Source organism: Lathyrus oleraceus, chromosome 7, assembly GCF_024323335.1.
Source record: "Lathyrus oleraceus cultivar Zhongwan6 chromosome 7, CAAS_Psat_ZW6_1.0, whole genome shotgun sequence".
NCBI lineage: Eukaryota > Viridiplantae > Streptophyta > Magnoliopsida > Fabales > Fabaceae > Lathyrus > Lathyrus oleraceus.
Window position 1 is genome coordinate 32,383,659 of NC_066585.1, and position 18,579 is coordinate 32,402,237.

Consider the following 18,579-nt stretch of genomic DNA (forward strand, 5'->3'; position numbering starts at 1 on the left):
CTAAGGTGTCAAATTTAATAACATGATATATTCGATAACTTTTTAACACAGGGCCGACCCTGTGCAAGTGCAGCATGTGCTAGGGGTGTTCGCGGTGCGGTTTGGGCGGTTTTGACGATAAAAATCATCCGAACCGCAAGAGAAAAAAACATGTGGTTCAGTTTGGTTCGGTTGCCCTTTAGAAATAAAACCAAACCAAACCAAACCAAACCAATTCGGTTTGGATTGGTTCGGTTGGTTCAGTTTTTTACAATATTTTTATTGAGCCATACATACACATATAGAGAACAATATAACTTTGTGTTTAGTCATTCATACATTACTAAATAACATCAAACCTTGTCATATTTAGACAAAAACTTCGCATTTAATATACAAAAAATTAGATTAGAAAAAATAAAATAAAAAATATATATAAAATAGTATAATAAAATAATATCAAAGATATTATAATAAAACATAAAAAAACATATGAGATGAGAGATTGAAGAAGATGAAAAAAAGAATATAAGAGATAAGGGATTGAGAAGAAATGTGCGATGAAAACATAATTGGAAGAGAAAATAGTAACATAAAAATTAAAAAATAAAGAACATAAGAGAGCAAATATTAGAGTAGAAAAGGCGAAACCTACATGGTAAAGAAGATGAGAAGAATATGCGATACTACTAAGAGAGATTTAAGAAGGTTGAAATTGAAACCCTAAGTGTGAGTAAGAGAAAATCATTTTTAATTGTAAGGTTAGGGCATACTAAGTTTGAGTTTTGGGTTGAATGTGAGATAATTGAAGTTTAGGTTGTAACATAATGCGGTTTGGTTTGGTTTAGTTTGGTTTGAAAAACACAAACCGCAAACCAAACCAAACCATGCGGTTTTGTTAAAAAATGATCCAAACGCATCCGAACCAAATGCGGTTTTGGTTTGGTTTGGTTTGATTTGCGGTTTTCTATTGGGTTGATTTGGTCTTTAACACCCCTAGCATGTGCTGCAGCACAAGACCTCAACTTTTGAAATTTTCAATTTTTTTATTTATAAATATTAATAAAACTAAATATAATGTTATTAAAAAAACTCAATAATTGAAAGAAATGTGATGATAAAAACTCAATACATACAAGAATCAAGATTGATCAAAACTCAAAATAATTATAATTAAATTTATTTTTAATTAATACATAATTGTATTTTTAATATATTTTTTTAATTATTATAATTGTAATTTTTTAAAAATTTGGACCCATTTTTATAATTAGAACGAGGCATTTGATATGATTGGGCCGATTCTGCTTTAACACATATCCATATAATAAAATCTACCGTTGTATTGAAATTTATTATCATATAAATTATTTGATAAAGAAATCAACTATTATCAATGTTTAGATATTTCTTCAACAATGTCTGCCTTAGTGGGAATGATAGATTTTTCTGTTTTCGAAATAAAGTTTCTAATACAATTATGAGATTTTTTTTATAAAATAACCACTATTTTCAAATTAAATATCAAAAAATCACTTTTTTAAATTATTTACCAAACTAACCATTTTTCAAGAGGATTAGCTAGGACAAATGGCGCATGCATTGTCCTTATGCACTAAGACACCAATGGTTGTGGCGACAACATTGAGAACATGCCACTGCAAGTGGCGCATGCATGCATCCATTAGGTGCATGCGCCACAGCTGTGGCGACACCTTTATTTTTTTTAATTTTTTTAATTTTTTCAATTAGTATTAAAAAAGTTGAAATAAAAAAGAAAATTAAAAATAATTCATAATATTATCTTATAAAATTCAAATACACAACAATTGACAAGAAATTCAATGACCCGCCCGATTGAAACGTCCATTGTTCCACATCCTGGTGCATTAGCCTACCTTCGAGGTCTCCCACGATTTCTCTGAGGTGTTTGGGGTCTTTGAGTGTTGGTCTGAGGAAAAGGTGGTTGGTGCGAGGGTCCTAGGGTATTTGACAAGTTTGACATAATTTTTCCCCAATAGATGAGGGGGGTTGCCGCCAACGGCGCTTCCGTAATTAAGTTCGATGCCCATGTTTTCATAGTTAGGTCGTTGTGATTGGGTTATGAGTGAATGGTATGGTTGGTTAAATTGAGACATTGAATCGTTTTGGAAATGAAGCAATGGTTCTTGTGGTGTAAGAAAGTCATAATGTGGTTGAGTACTTTGGCGATGAGATGTTTAGGTGTTCATTGGTGGAAGGCTATGGTGGGATGGTGTGGAGTCGTATGAATCATCGAGGCTATAGTAAGATGTGGTTAGGGCATGTGGTTGTTGGTGGTATGTGTCATGCTCTGGGTGTTGTGTTTGGGTGTGTGACATGTATTGGTTGCGAGGTTGGGTATTTGGCTGTTGGACGTATATGGTATGGTGACGTTGTGAGGTTTCTCGTTGGGTTTGGGTGGGTTGGCATTATTCTTGGGTTTGGTAATCGTGTATGGTTGGTTGTTGGACGGGGTTTTTTTGTTGGGCGTATGATGATGAAACTCGTTGGCATGGATCAGTCAAATACCTCAACTCAGACACAAACTATGTTGTTGTAACCGACCTAAACCAATTCATATAATGTTGAGTTGGTCTAGCACCTTGTAAGATTGGTTTGTTTAAGATGTGTCGACGCCGATTCTTCCAATGACGACACATCTCTTTAGCGAAGTGTCTCTAATCGGAATAACCCCATTGGGCATCGACTCGTGGTTGATATCAGTCTCCCAAATACATCGAAGGGTCTAAAATTTGTTGTTGCATGTCAAGCTGCAGTTTCACATGATCACTCTGATGCATCTCCACAATAGTGAACCTGATGATAAGTGTTTTTGTTGTCCAAACTGTAACATCATCAGGGTTAACCTGATGGTCAAGACTCAGATACGGCCTCCAAATAAACTGTATAAAAAAAATACATGATTAGAAGATTTGTAATTTGGTAATTTTTTAAAGCTAAGTTTAGAGTTGTTTTATTGTAATACATCCTTTGGTCCAAGGTAGTCTAAAAGATTGCGATAAACTATTATAGCATGTTTGGGACACCTGTTGTAGTTCATCCCCAAAACTAACCACCTAAAACGAAAAGATTGAAAATATATTCGTTACAGTTAGTTGTAGTATAAAGCCTAACAAATTTGAAGATTTAAGATAAACTCACTTTGTTGCGAAAGGGAATGTGAATGACTTCTCGTTGATCGGGACGAGTGGCGGAATTCTCGACCAACCTCATGCTTGTAGGAAAAAGGCACAAGAATAAAACATACAAGTATTCTTTTTTGTATTTTTACACAACGAACTATATATATGGGACAAACAGTTGAACCCCAACTATATGTGCCTACTTTATTTATGTTTCGTAACAACGACAAATACATAATATTTATTATTTTACCAGTACTTCCATGAAATACAAAATTACCAAATATAAAATCATAATATAACACTGAGCTTTAATTATCTTTTCATACTCAGTCGATTCTTCGTTTAATGTTATACTTGAATAATATTGTTTAAGATATTTTAAGTTTATACCTTGACCCCTAGGTTGACCTGAAGTTTATCCTGTAGTTGTGTCTTCACACAAAGGGGCATCCAATAATTCTTCACATATAGAGTTATCTTAGTTAACTCTACCATTAACAACCTTACCATCGATAGGTAGACCCAACAACATGTAGACGTCCTCTAGTGTGACGGTACATTCACCGAATGGAAGGTGAAATGTGTGGGTCTCGGGTCTCCATCTTTCTACCAAATCAATAATAAATTTGTAATCAACAAATTATAATACTATGTTGAGTACATTATAAAACCGCCTACTCGTAAGTATGATTCTATCAATGGGTTGTGTGGTAGATATTCATGTACACGTCATCAAAATCTCTTTGGTTCCCAACAAAAGATTATTAAGGAAATTAAATAAGCTATAGTATTAAGGAAAATAAATAAGCTACAGTATTAAGAAATAATAACTTAAAAACTCCGTAATATTATTGATAGTTCCTCTATGTTCATCACCCATGGTTAGTATAGACATTTTTGTTGAATGATTTTGAGTATGTGTTACTGACAAAGTGGGTAGGTTGAGTGTATGTTGCATACAAGGTAGATAGATTGAGTGTGTTTGATGGAAATTCTAAGAAACACATCAATATTTATAGATGCGAATGACGCATTCACATGATTCTTTTTTGCATGTGATATCCAAAGTATCCACCATTGAGTATGACATATATGTTGTATTTTTAAAGCATGCACCATTAGGTATGACGACTCCTAGGATAGAGAATCATGCAGGGAATCGTGACAAGGAATATATTCCTTGTAGGCTCTGTTATAGGGTCATGCGTGCAAGATTCTTGGTAGTCTGAACAATAGACCCATGCATGCAAAGGTACAAGCCAATGCAAATGGCACATGAGTGAAAACAATATAGCATGCTCTATACCCTATGTCACATATGTTTCTTTTTGGAAATCCAACCTCATCCCTATTTAAGTGCATGATGATACAACTAAGACACAACTCACACTTTATTGTCAGAACCAGTACAATAAAATACATTGCATTTTACAAAATGGCTCCATCACCATAATACACGATCAATGCTCACATCAATGGTGAGATATTCAAATGTGAGTTATCCGGTTTAAATTTTTCGTAATACAAAAGTTACTCGATTTACAATAAATAGATGAGAAAATGTTTTACATTTGAAACAGAGAATGGAAAAGAAGTTGCAGTGTAGTCAGGTAGCACAAATCATCTACAAAAATCCGATGTTTTTTTTACAGATAACCAAGTTAAGTTTTATCAGCTAAAGATCTGAGATGATGAATATGTTCATAATATATTTCTCAATCATGAACATCCTGGGTTTCACGATATTGATTTATATATTTTACAATAACAAAATCATTTGTCTCAGTTTGTCGATCCGTCACAAGTGTTTTTGGAAACTGACGACGATGAACAAGCTGAATTTGATGTTGTTGATGAGGAAGAAGAAGACGAGATATTGGTTGATCAAATGGTGAATGATGTCACTGTCGACCACGAGCGAGAGCCATTACCAACTAGTCATATTTATTGTCCAACTCAACACATGACACACTTGAACTTGGTTGCAGATGAACCACTGTCATATATATTTCACAATCCTTATATGCAAACTCAAGGATCATTAAAAGAGGGAGACATATTTCACACAAAAGAAGATTGTGTCAGAGTCATTGAAAAGTATCACATGGATTTATTAGTTGATTATAAGGTCGATCAAACTAATGTGACAAGGTACAAGATCTTATGTCGTAATGAGCTCTGCCTGTTCCGATTGTCAGCATCTTACCAGAGGAGGAGTGATTCTTGGGAGATAGGTTCTATGGGTCCATCTCACACTTGCATAATCACCAACCCGATGCAGGACCATCACAAACTCAACTCTTAGTTAATATGCGATGAAATTTCGTCTGTCATTAGGAAAAATACATCGTTGAAGGTGAGTACAATAATCTCGTATATTGTTACACGATACAAGTATACTCCCTTGTACATGAAGGCGTGGATAACTAGGACTAAGGTGGTTGAAACAATGTTCGGAGATTGAGAGGATTTGTACAAAGAACTTCCAAACTACTTGGTGACACTTAAGCATTATGCTCCAGGGAATGTTATCATTTTGGAAACCTTGTCGGCATATACACCAGATGAGACTTGTGTTAGTGGAAATGACATATTCCACCTACTCTTTTGGGCGTATGAACCATGCATCAAAAGTTTTGCTTTTGTAAACCTGTTATACAAATTGATGGAACATGGTTGTACAAGAAACATAAAGGAATGCTACTCATGGCAGTGGCACAAGGTGGCAACAACATTTTTCCAATCTCCTTCGCTCTAGTTGAAGGGGAGACTGCTGGTGGATGGAGTTTTTTCCTAAAAAATCTCCGATTACACGTTGCTCCTCATCCTAACTTATGTTTGATTTTAGACAAACATCCATCAATTGAGAGTGCCTATATAAACTGTCCCAATGTTGGACGGAGAATAACAACTTAATTTTAAATGTAATCATTTTACTTTATATTAAAAACAACTTTCATTTCATAAATATTATAACATCTGGTTACTATAATTTAAAAACAACAACTAAACAATAATTTAAACAACAAAATAAACAAATACCATGACTAAACAACATAAGTATGCAATTACAACCATAAGGATAATTTCCTAAGAACTATACATCATCATGTGAACATCTTTGTTAGTTTTAACATTGTCCCCAAAACGAACTTCTCCATTTTGGTTGAATGCGGTAACAAGCCTTTGAATTCTTATGATATTTTCATCCTCTGCAATGTCTCCATCTAACCAACGGATCAAACTCCTGTTAAGATGTTCGCCGTCTCTGTAATTCAGAGTCAGATCTTCATCAGAGGCTTTACTGCCGAATAAATTAAATAGGCATTTCTCTTGTGTGAAGCTAACAGAAATATACTCGAACGCATCGCATACTCGAACATACAATAGAGTCACCATCAAACTTTATTTATTCCCGAAGGAAAGGGAAAATATTGGTAAAACCCGGGGAAAGAGAATATTGGTAAGGAAGTCGGTTATGCAAGGGGATGGGATTAGCACCCTTAACATCCATGGTACTCCATGGGAGCCGTTTTGATTGTTCTTGCTCGAACGGGTGTGATATCTAAAGATTTACTCACGAAAGAATAAGGGAAAAAGAAGAGAATAGATAAATTGATCGGAGAGGATTAGGGCCCTCATGCCTACGTATCCTTATAGTGCAATAAGGAATTCAGAGCTCCGTAGTTCATAGAACTGGTGGTGGGAGATGAAAAGAAATTGTGATTAAGGTATGATTTGAACCAAAAGATTGTATGATTTGAACTCTAAAAAGGGGAGAAATCTGAACCCAAGAGTAAACTGGTATGAACCAACAAGTGAGGGGCCTAAGGCATGGCATCATTATATTATAATAACCGAAAACAAAGAGAATTAAGTGTTTGGAAATAAGCCAAACAACTCTTGGTTCACAAGCAAACACAATATGGAGCTCAAAGATATAATGTATTTGGCTCAAAAGTAGGTTGTATCACATGGAGTGAATGAAGGTAGAATATGAATTCATCATGGAGATGAATGGATGATATGATTAATGATCTGTGGAGGATGCCCTAAGGTAGGAGGAATAATTAGGATTATGCTCTCCAAGGATTCACATCCTCGTGCCTATGTATTCTCAATGTGCAATGAGAAAGTCAGAGCATTCGTAGTTCGTGGAGCCACAAAAACAAAGAGAAAGAACAAAGAAGTGTTTGTCTAAGCAACAAGGAATGACAAGACAAACACAACTAAGAGGGTATGATAGAAGTGATGAACAATAAATTGTACCAAAAGACAATGGTAGAATAGGAATCCATAAATGCAAATAAACTTTGGACCGAAGAGTAAATAGACAAACCAACAAGTGAGAGGCCTAGGGCATGATATCACTATACTGTAATGGTCGAAAACAAAGGGAACAATGTATGGGAATAATCCAACCAACTCTTGATACAAAGGTGGACAACTGTCCTAAAAGGGTGAGTATGGAACCCAAAGGAAAGTATTGATTGGCACAAGGAACAGTATATCACCGTAGGGGAACAATCAATTTGAAATCAAAGAAGAACGGTATCTAGGATCCATACAGGAATAAACTCTGAACCAACGAGTAAAGGTAAACTAACAAGTGAGGGGTATGAGGCACGATATCAATGTATTGGAATAACCAAGAACAAAGGAATTAAGTGTCTGGCAATAATCCAAACAACTATTGATTCACAAGGTGGACTTTGATTAGGTCTTCCTAAAAGGATGTGAATGGAATCCAAGGAAAAATGATATTTGATCTCAAACAGATGGTATTGATTGATGAATGAAGGATGAAGTGTTAATAAATAGGGTAGCTCGCGGAAAATCTGAATCCTCGTGCCTACGTATTCTCACAGTGCAATGAGAAAGTTAGAGCTTTCGTAGTTCAGCCCACTAAGGCTGACAACAAGATGATTGAGGCAAAATAAATGATTGATAATAGAATATGAAGAGTGCTTGACAGTTGTTTGATGTGAATTACACTAAAGTTTATGAATGAGAGCGAATGCTTTGAATAGCTAGGGCCTACGCCCCATACACAAAGTCACTCTAGACAAGGGTAAGAGAAACCCCGTCTCATCATTCCTCATTACTTAAGGCTCATGGTGTGTGTTTTTTCATCATAACTAACAAGGTGTTGGAGAAGAATCCTCATCGTTTCTCCTTGAGTTGACAGTGCGTTAGTTAAGAAGACTTGGCACTTTGTTCGATTCACATTGTATTAAAGTCTATGAAAGAGGGAGAATGCTTTGAATAGCCAGGGCTTACGCCCCGTATGCAAAGTCACTCTAAACAAGGGTAGGAGAAACTCCGTCTCATAATTTCTCATTACTTAAGGCTCATGGCATACAATTTGAGTCGAAGTTACCAAGTGTTGACCTTTGATATATCTTGTATAGTCCGCTGCTTGATTTGACTAGGATGTCTTGTATAAAAGTCTGTACTTGAAGCTTGGAGATACACAACATTAGAATTAGTCCTATCAAGTGATCAAGGGACTTTTGATCACTTGAATGGACTGTGAGATTATACATGATCAAAGGATTTAGTTGATCAAAATTTCTTTTGATCAACGTGAATCAGATGGCTTGAATTGACTTGAAGATTGATTAACTTTATCTAAAGGGTTGGAATTATTCACAACCTATTCATAAGGGAGTATGTCATGTTAATCAGATATTTCAAAAAACTTGATTAAAACTATATAATATTCTAGGTCAAAGTTAATCCTAAGGGAACATACATTTCTATGGCTAACAATAACAAAATAAACCCCTAAGGCAAAATGGTCATTTTACACGGAATATCCAATTAGGAACAAAAATTAAATGCTAATTAAACTCTAACTAGAGCCTAAAATTTGATTAAGTTCTAAAAATCATTTTAACGTAATTGTTAGAAACTAAACTAAATTCTACGATCAATTAAAATCTAATAAACCTAACTAATTCTAATTAAAATTATATACTAAAATCTAATTAAATCCTAAAGTCTATTTCCAAAAATCCTATTAAAGTTCTAACAATTTAATAAAATCCTAAGAATTTAAATGACCTAATTAGATATGATCAACAAACACTAATCTCAATTAAGCTAAAATTAGAATTAACTAAAGAATAAGGGGGTGTAATTCTGGAATTGCAATTATGGTTGGCGAATGGGCCTTAGGCCTAAGAACCTCCTGCCAATAAAAAAAAAGTCCAAGGTGTAGCATCTTGGGGGTGTATGGACTAATTAGGATGATGCTGAAAGAAAGATTGATTGGACCCAAAACGCATGCCCATAAACTACTCATATCCTAAACCAAAAGAATCAACGCACCCTGTCAATTGAATTTGAATGCCCTCTGCTTCGCACCCTCAATGACCCCCACCTCCGACCAATGGCCGTCGCGGGCTACCGCACCAGAAAGCACTTCCGGAGGCGGTGGCCACCAAAACACAAACCATCCATCCCATCCAAATCATCTTCACCTCCTCAAACCGACTCCAATCTCAATTTCAAGAAAACCTGACTCCATCATCACGAATCGAAATCCAGAACTCAAGAACCCTAGAGGCTTAAATGAAAATTACATAGTGAGGCTCAAGAATCAGAACCTTCACTGTTAGGGCTTTGAGTCACCTTAGGCTAGGCTTCAGAATGATAACATGAAAGTAATGAGAGGGCGAGGAAGAACCTACCTCCTAAGTTGAGGATCGCTCTGGTGAAAAGTTGAATCGGAGAAGACGAATTGAACAACGGGAAGTCAATTGATCAATAGGTATGGCCTTGTATATGCTTTTTACTTCTTCTTCCTATCGGTTATTCTTCTTATGAATTTCTGTGGTAATGGTTGAACTGAGAGAGATATAGTGGTCAAGCTCATTCTTCTTGAAGCTTCAATGTGAAGCTTCAATGAATTTTTGGTGTGACTGCTTGCTGCAGGATGCTATGGTCACAAATGTTGCACCATTGGACTCGAATTGGGTGGATCTTGATGCTTAGACATGTTCATCTTTGAGCTACCTTCACCTGCTGGCTTTCCATGATGCTACTAGGTGATGGTATGAACTACTGCAGGGACCCTGTTACTGATAATGCAGAAAGGGCATCATTCTGCCTTGGTTCAGTTCCAATCATATGACATTGGTGTCATGGTTTGACCCTCTTCCTTCTGAGCTCATGTGCTGGACTGTTTTGATGTTAGCCTAGGAATTTTTTAGCTTAGAGTGCACTTAGGGTGTTCCAATGTAATTGATCTTTTTTCATGGTTGTAAGTTGTATGAATGTAGATGGACTCATTATGAAATGGCAAGTATTTTGATTTCTAAAATGGGAGTTTTATAGCATCTTGTTGGAAATGTTGAATTTGGAATTTCATGAATGAACATTGGTTTTGAAAATTTGGTTAATGTAGGTATTTTTGTTGGTCATGACCATGCCAAGTTAACACATGTGAATGGTTTAGAATGGCTTAGAATGTAATGCAATGTATTTTGACCTTTTTATCATGTTAAACATGGAAGTAAGTGATATTTACATGGAATGGAAATTAGAATTAGCTTTGAATGGAATGAATAATTATGGTATGGAAATTGGTAGTTTAAGGTTCATGATGAAATTGTGTGAAATTGAATGTTTTTAGCTTGAAAATAGGAATGAAAATTGGATATTAAATGATGAATTGAATGGAATATAGTCAAAGATGGTCAAGTTTTGGAATGAACCAAGGCTTTTGAAATGATCATGGATTGAAGGTGAATGACTTGAGAATGGCTCATGGAAAGTGGTTGACTTTGGTCAACTGGTTGACCAAAAAGTCAATAGTTAACCAAAGTCAACTGTAGGTCTCAAACTAGGGTTTTCTTCTATGAGGTTGTGTAGGTTGGCATGAATATTAATTAAGCACAAATGAATCCATAATGATGACCTAGGAATGGTTTAAAGCCTTGATGGATCAAAAGTAAGCCAAAGCCCAAAGAACCAATGTAATGGTGCAAGCATGAGCCCATAAACCAAGGTCTAGTAATCCACACTATATGAACAGGATACATGATCTTTGCATGAGCTAGGAATATGTGTGGGTATGATGGACAAGATATTGGGCAAGAGCCTTCTCCTAATGGACTAGGGTTTTAGTCAAACCAAGATGATTCCCAGTCAATCCTCACTAGCATAGGCCTTCAAGCATTTGAGATTAGGGTTTCCATAACACATCTTTCAATCCAAGCCTTTGTATGGACTAGTATGCTTCTCAACCAAGCCTTCAACATATATAGACCCCCAACTGTTGTTTAGAATCCAAGATGAGACCCAAGAACAATCATGAAGCGTCACCACCCAATCATCCGCAAATTAGGGTTTGAACCCTTTTGAAGAGTACCATGATGGAACTTTGTTGAATTCAAGCTTCAAAGTTCAAGTCATTAGGGTTTTACATCCCTTATAACCAGATGAATATCCAAGCTAAACCTCTAGGGTTTCATCTACACCAAAAACCCTAGCTTTTCCAGCCAAGAACTTTGAATCCATAATGATCAGCCACTAGGTACGAATGAATGATTAATGCATATGAATGAAACATGAGGGCATGTAAGTGATTCTTAAGTTAAGGATTGAGTGAAGAGATGAAAAGGGGAAGGCAAATTTTAGGGTACAACATTGTGAATATGAGGAAACATATATGTAGACATTTTGAAGAAAAATGTAATGATATTGAATAAAAATGGAAGGGGATAGTAAGGATATGTGTGAGAAATGATGGGGAGGGGATGCTATTTATATAGAAGTTACAGATAAAGGTATCGCCACTGCATGTGGCACATGCACCAATTGGATGCATGCGTGCGCCACTTGTAGTGGCATGTGTTCAATGTTGTCTCCACCACCATTGGCGCCTTAGTGCAAAAGGACAATACACACGTCATTTGTCTCGATTACTGCTCCTGTTGTACAATTTTTTTTTTGAAAATTGGTTAGTTTGATAATTAATTTAAAAGGTGGTTATTTTGGTATTTAATTCAAAAATAATGGTTATTTAAAAAAAATCCAACTAGAGAGATGAGAATGTCAGATTTTTTTTTCTCATAATTTTGTTAGTATGTCCTCTAAAATATGTATGTTGACCTTAAAAAAAATTCCCATGGTTTTAATCATCTTAACAAGAGTCGTTCTTAAGGAAATAGAATGCTAATTATTTTTCTTATTCAAATGGATTAAAATATTAGAAAATTGTTGCTCTCTTCCATTGATTAAGGTTTTAATTAGTCAAATCACATACCATACTATTTTTTATCATTACTCAACATAATATAATATGAGGCATAAGGCAAATATTAAAATGAAATCTTTTTATCTGTCAACCATAATTAAAATATTTTATTTCTAAGAGATGTTCTAAGATATTTTTAGTATTTGCTATAAAATTAATGATTAAGATATTTATGTTTTTTTATTAGGATTGAGTTATCTTTCAAATGAATGATTTCAGAAATAGAATAAGAAGTTTGATTTCTATGTGAATCACGTTATAACCTCTCTCATACTATTTTGATTAAATTAAAATATTTTATTTGTTAATTTTTTTAAAATTCTTTTATATAAGGAAGAGTAACATAAAAAAATTACAAAATTAAAACTAATTTTTTTAGTAATAAAATTTATAATTTAAATATATTTAAAATTTATATAAAATATTCATATTTTATATTTAATGCAAGATAAAAATTTAAAAAGTATCAAAAACACAAAATATATTAAACTAAAAATAACGCAGGATTTGCATGTTATTCCATGTCAATTTTACCGACGGAACTAAATGTACAATTGATAGTTATACAATTATATTTAATAAATACTGATGTTTGGTTTTTTTAGAGACCTGAAATTTCTTTATAGATTTTTTTGGAGGCCCAAGGCAAGGGCCTCGCCCACCTTACCCTTGGGCAGGCCCTGCAAGAGACATAGCTTCCCAACTTGGCCAATTAAAAATCAAGTTATAGGTTAGGAAGATGTTTGACGTTTTAAAAATCTATAAACCTTGTATGGAAGAAACTAATCGACGTAAAATATATGTGGTTGAATTGATATAGGATGAAACTCATCATAAATAACTTAAAATGAAGAACCCTAAGAATGTCTAAAAGAGTAAAATTTAAAATTTAAAGAATTTTGATCCAACAAGTTTACAATGATGCATGTTGATGGGGTAATACCCTCAATATGGTGAAAATGCGTAAGATGGAAGAATGAACTATGCATAAGTAGATGTATATTTTGAAAATTCTAAGGGATTAAAGTGTGTAAATTCTAAAAGACGGTCACTAAGTTAAGCCATGGAGGGCAAGAGAAACATAAAACTTCGTAAGGATATCATTGAGGAACACTTGAATGTCATATGGAGATAGATGGAATAACATTGTAACTATTGATAACTATAATATGGTAATTGCGAACTTCTAACACTGAACTGGGAATTCAGGGTTGAGGAAGTGCTTGGACGATGTTAACATTAATTCACAAGACAATCTTAAAGAAAAAGTGAATGAAGTGAGGATTTTGAGGAAGAAGCAATTTTTAGGGAGGAGATTGCAACACTCTGGCCTAATTGACCAATTGAAATTTTAATCATTTAACAAGTTATTGAAATTAAATGGATAAAGGTAAAATAAACTTTTACCATATAAGGGTAATTGAATCATAAGTAACGTATGATTCAAGTTATCTTATTAATTGACTAGAATATAATAATTCCCTACTTCACTTAAACTAATTTTGAGTCAAACTAGCATATGTAAAATTTTACTAATTCAAGTGAAAGGCAAAATGATCATTTTATTATTATGGGTATTTTATTTATTATATGTAAAATTTTACTAATTCAAGTGAAAGGCAAAATGATCATTTTATTATTATGGGTATTTTATTTATTTTACAAAGATTTTATGATATTTCAAGATTGATTAGAGTTTAAGAAATATGACAAAGTTAATAAACCAATATTTTATGGACAAAGGGCTAATTAGAAATAAGATGGGGAATGAAGTGTATTTTAGTCCTTTTCACTTTAGACCATATAAGTTCCTGATGAAACTAAAATTCAGAATGGTTAGATGGTCCCATATACCACCTCAACCCGCCCGTCGGGTATCGGGTACTCCATGCTCTAACGAAAAATGGACAAGAGCATCCCTAATAAATTGAAAGTGGGCCGCCCCAGGGTGGCGTTGTATAGGGACAAGGCGTCTACTACAAGATATTTCAGCTCGAGTGTTATGTGGCCTTTCACCCGCACATGTTCATGTAAAATACCAACTAAGGAGAGATGGAAAGTTCATATGTCATATGGATTGAGCTTTAACCCCTTAAAAGCGCTCCAAAATAAGATATACGTTAAGCTTCTAGGGTCAATCATCACCCACTTTATATCCCAATTCTCATATTCTATTGTGATGACCATGATATCATTATAACGAGGAAGGATGCCAATATCGTCTTTGTTGGAGAAGGTGATTTTGGACTCTTCCTCCTTCTCTAAGCGTATTTCAAGATTGGCAGGTATAATGCTTGCCATCAAGATCAACATGAGATCTACCTGACGAGAAGAAATAGATTTTCCACCATCAGCAAAACCTCCTACAATAGCATTGACGACGATATTTGAGATTCATTTTGTCACCCTCATGGAGAAGGTGGTGAATGTGACTGGTAAACATAATGAGTTTGACCCATGTTAGTTTTACTGAGCCCCACTATGGGTGTCAATTCTACTTGCTAAAAGTTTAATGAGTAACAACCCTAAATTGTGTAGGACTGTTTGAGGAATTTATGATTGTTGTTAGTGTTAGAGAAATCTAACATACGGATGGTGAGAAATGATATATCTATGTGATTTCTAAGTGAATTGAATGTTCTCCCCTTAATCCTGTGGTTGGGGTATTTATAAAAATTTATTGGGCCTGGATTCTTGGACCCATGGGATGGTTACTCAACCCCTTTTACGAGCGTGAAACTGTTATTCCCCTTACTCTTAAGGAGAACATGACTTTCCTCTTTGGTTGATCTTTCATACAGTTAGTGCCTAAAGACGGTTGAATCCTCGCATTTCATGAGTGGTTAACAAATGGTTTTTACCAAGCCCAACAGAGAGCAAGTGATGCGTCCAAAGGGGGATGATAAAATTAACGGGTGCACGTTATGATCACTGGGTGACTACAACCTCAGCTTTGGGAGGCGTAATGTGCTAGCCATGTGTGTGACTCTAATTGACTTTCCTTACCCTCCTTTGGTTTCTTCTATGGGGAAAAATGAAATTATCCCAGTTCAAATTTCATAAATAATCACATATGTATTACTTTCAGTGAGTCTATTTAGGGGAAGAAGAGTAAAGATCTAAGGATGAAGCTTTTTGAAACTATGGATGAGAATACTCAATTTGAGATAGAGGTGAAGGAGAAGAGTGATCCATAACGCAGCGGAATTTAAAATTTCTCCTTTAGTGATCCTTACGAATGGGCATGATCAGTGATAGAATCCTTACCTCTTATGGCGATTGTAACCTTTGATGCAGATCTACCGAGCGATCACGAACGTTGAATGATGACAACGCCTCTACTCAGTCCACACGAACAGATTCCTTCAATCTCAGTGCTAGTTGCTACTAATGAAGACTTTGAGTGAGAGAGAGAGAGAGAGAGAGAGAGAGAGAGAGAGAGAGAGAGAGAGAGAGAGAGAGAGAGAGAGAGAAACGAAATTGTAACTGCACAAATGCTTCTACACAAGGGTTCTATTTATAGAACCACTTGTGTGGGCTGCAAGCTAAAAAGCCCACTCAAGTGTATGTGGCCCATATCTTATAATATGCCAAAATCACTTAAGCGCGTGGTACCTTACCATATTTCGTATTCTACTTAAGTACACCTAACCTTACGATGTTCTACAATTCACTTAAGTCCACCGTACATTGCGGTATTCCTTAGTTACTCTATCTCTCATCAATCCGTCCTTTTGTGTGTGACCTTGTAGGTTTTCGCGGCATTGGCAATTATATTAAATCACGTATTTAACATAATAAACAGTGAGCGGTATCTAGCAACACATCACTGCTACCCAAGACACGGAAATGACATGTGATCTGACAAATCCTTTTGTGGTAATACTTATGTGTATAATTACCCTTTTGCCCTTATGTCTATATTGAACACAAGGCATAGATCGTGTCATCCTTTTCCAGTTCAATATTGGGCCCATAGACATTTATCCTGTTACGCAGGATGGGCAAATTCCATCTAGATCACTCATGTCCCTTAGCATTCTTGGTGGAGTACCCATCAACTGTCTTTATGGTCATCCAGTTACGGACAATGTTTGATCAACAATAAGGCACTCGACTCTACATCTAGGGTCCATAGTGGTTTCAGGTCGAAGGGTGGTATTCACCATTATCACCATGAGAATAACTTATGACACTTTGCATAACATACTATATAGTATTCTCATAGCGGGTCAATCCAGTATAAATATTACTCTTAATATTCATACCTATGTTTAAGACTTGATAACTCCTTATCCATGATCCATGAGATGTGATCATCAGTCTATATACATAATAGTCTTAATGCTTTAATGTTATCCCACTTCACAATAAATCTCGACTATGGATACTTTAAGAATAGTGTCCTTATGTTTAATGTGATATCATGATTAAGTCACACTTGATACATTAAATGGACTATCTATTCTAGGGACTTTATTAGACAAGCATAATAAAGAAAAAGCCTTTTATTATTAATAAATAATTCGATACAAGTACCAAAATTATTGGCCTCTAGGGCTTACACCAACAATCTCCCACTAGCACTAAAGCTAATCAGGCATACCCCTAATGCCCATAGATTTAGTATGGCTATCATGCTTCTGCTACGCAAGAGGCTTTGTCAGTGGGTCAGCAATATTGTCAAGTGTAGGTACTCTGCATATTTTCACATCTCCTCTATCTATTATCTCTTGAATGAGGTGATAACGCCTAAGTATGTGTTTGGATCGTTGGTGAGATCTAGGTTCCTTAGCTTGTGCGATAGCACCATTGTTATCACAATAGAGACCAATGGGATCCACAATGCTAGGAACTATGCCAAGTTCACTAATGGACTTTTTGATCCAAACATCTTCCTTTGCTACACTTGAGGTAGCAATATACTCGACCTCGGTTGTAGAATCAACAACTGTATCTTACTTTGAACTTTTCCAACTCACAGCGCCACCATTTAAGCAAAACACATAACCAGATTGCGATCTAAAGTCATCCTTATCTGTCTGGAAGCTAGCATCGGTGTATCCAATTACAGCCAGCTCTTCCTGACCTCCATATATCAAGAATGAGTCCTTAGTCTTTCTCAAATACTTAAGGATATTCTTGACAGCTACCCAATGAGCATCACCAGGATCATATTGGTACCTACTCGTTGCACTTAAAGCATACGAGACATCTAGTCGAGTACATAACATGGCATACATGATAGATCCTATTGCAGATGCATATGGAATCTTATTCATGCGATCCCTTTCTTCCTTAGTTGAAGGGGATTGTGTTTTTGATAGACACGGGCCATGTTGCATAGGTATGAATCCTTTCTTGGAATCATGCATATTAAAGCGTCTCAGCACTTTGTCTATGTACGTACTCTGACTTAGGCCAAGCAGTTTTTGTGATCTATCTCTATAGATTCTGATTCCTAATATATAGGCTGCTTCACCTAGGTCCTTCATAGAAAAGCATTTCCCCAACCAAGAATTTACTTGTTGCAGGGTAGGGACATCGTTTCCAATGAGTAATATGTCATCTACATATAATACCAGGAAAACGATCATGCTCTCATTAACCTTCTTGTAGACAAAAGGCTCATCTTTGTTCTTGATGAATCCATATTATTTTACTGTTTCATCAAAATGAAGATTCCAGCTTCTGAAAGCTTGCTTCAATCCATAGATTGATCTTTGTAACTTACATATCTTTTGGGCTTCTTCTGGTATGTTAAATCCTTCAGGCTATGTCATGTACACATCCTCAAGAGGATTCCCATTAAGGAAAGCAGTTTTGACATCCATCTGCCATATTTCATAATCATGATATGCAGCGATAGCAAGTAAAATCCGAACAGATTTAAGCATTGCAACTGGTGAAAAGGTTTCATCATAGTCAACCCCATGAATTTGTTTATATCCTTTTGCAACCAGTCTTGCCTTATAGGTATGTACCTTACCATCCATGTCAGTCTTCTTTTTGAAGACCCACTTGCATCCTATAGGGTTAACTCCTACAGGAGGCTCTACCAAGGTCCAAACTTGGTTTGTGTACATGGAATCCATTTCAGATTTTATGGCTTCTAGCCACTTCTCAGACTCGGGACCAGTTATGGCCTCTTGGTAGGTTACAAACTCA

At 35.6% G+C, this 18,579-nt stretch overlaps 1 long non-coding RNA gene across 1 annotated transcript; it reads left to right on the forward strand.

Annotated features, from left to right (window-relative positions):
- Positions 1 to 9,430: 9,430 nt before the first annotated feature.
- Positions 9,431 to 10,473, forward strand: LOC127101691 (uncharacterized). The gene is made up of 2 exons (XR_007794693.1): positions 9,431 to 9,921; positions 10,051 to 10,473. It is a non-coding gene; the product is annotated as an uncharacterized LOC127101691 (long non-coding RNA).
- Positions 10,474 to 18,579: the final 8,106 nt, after the last annotated feature.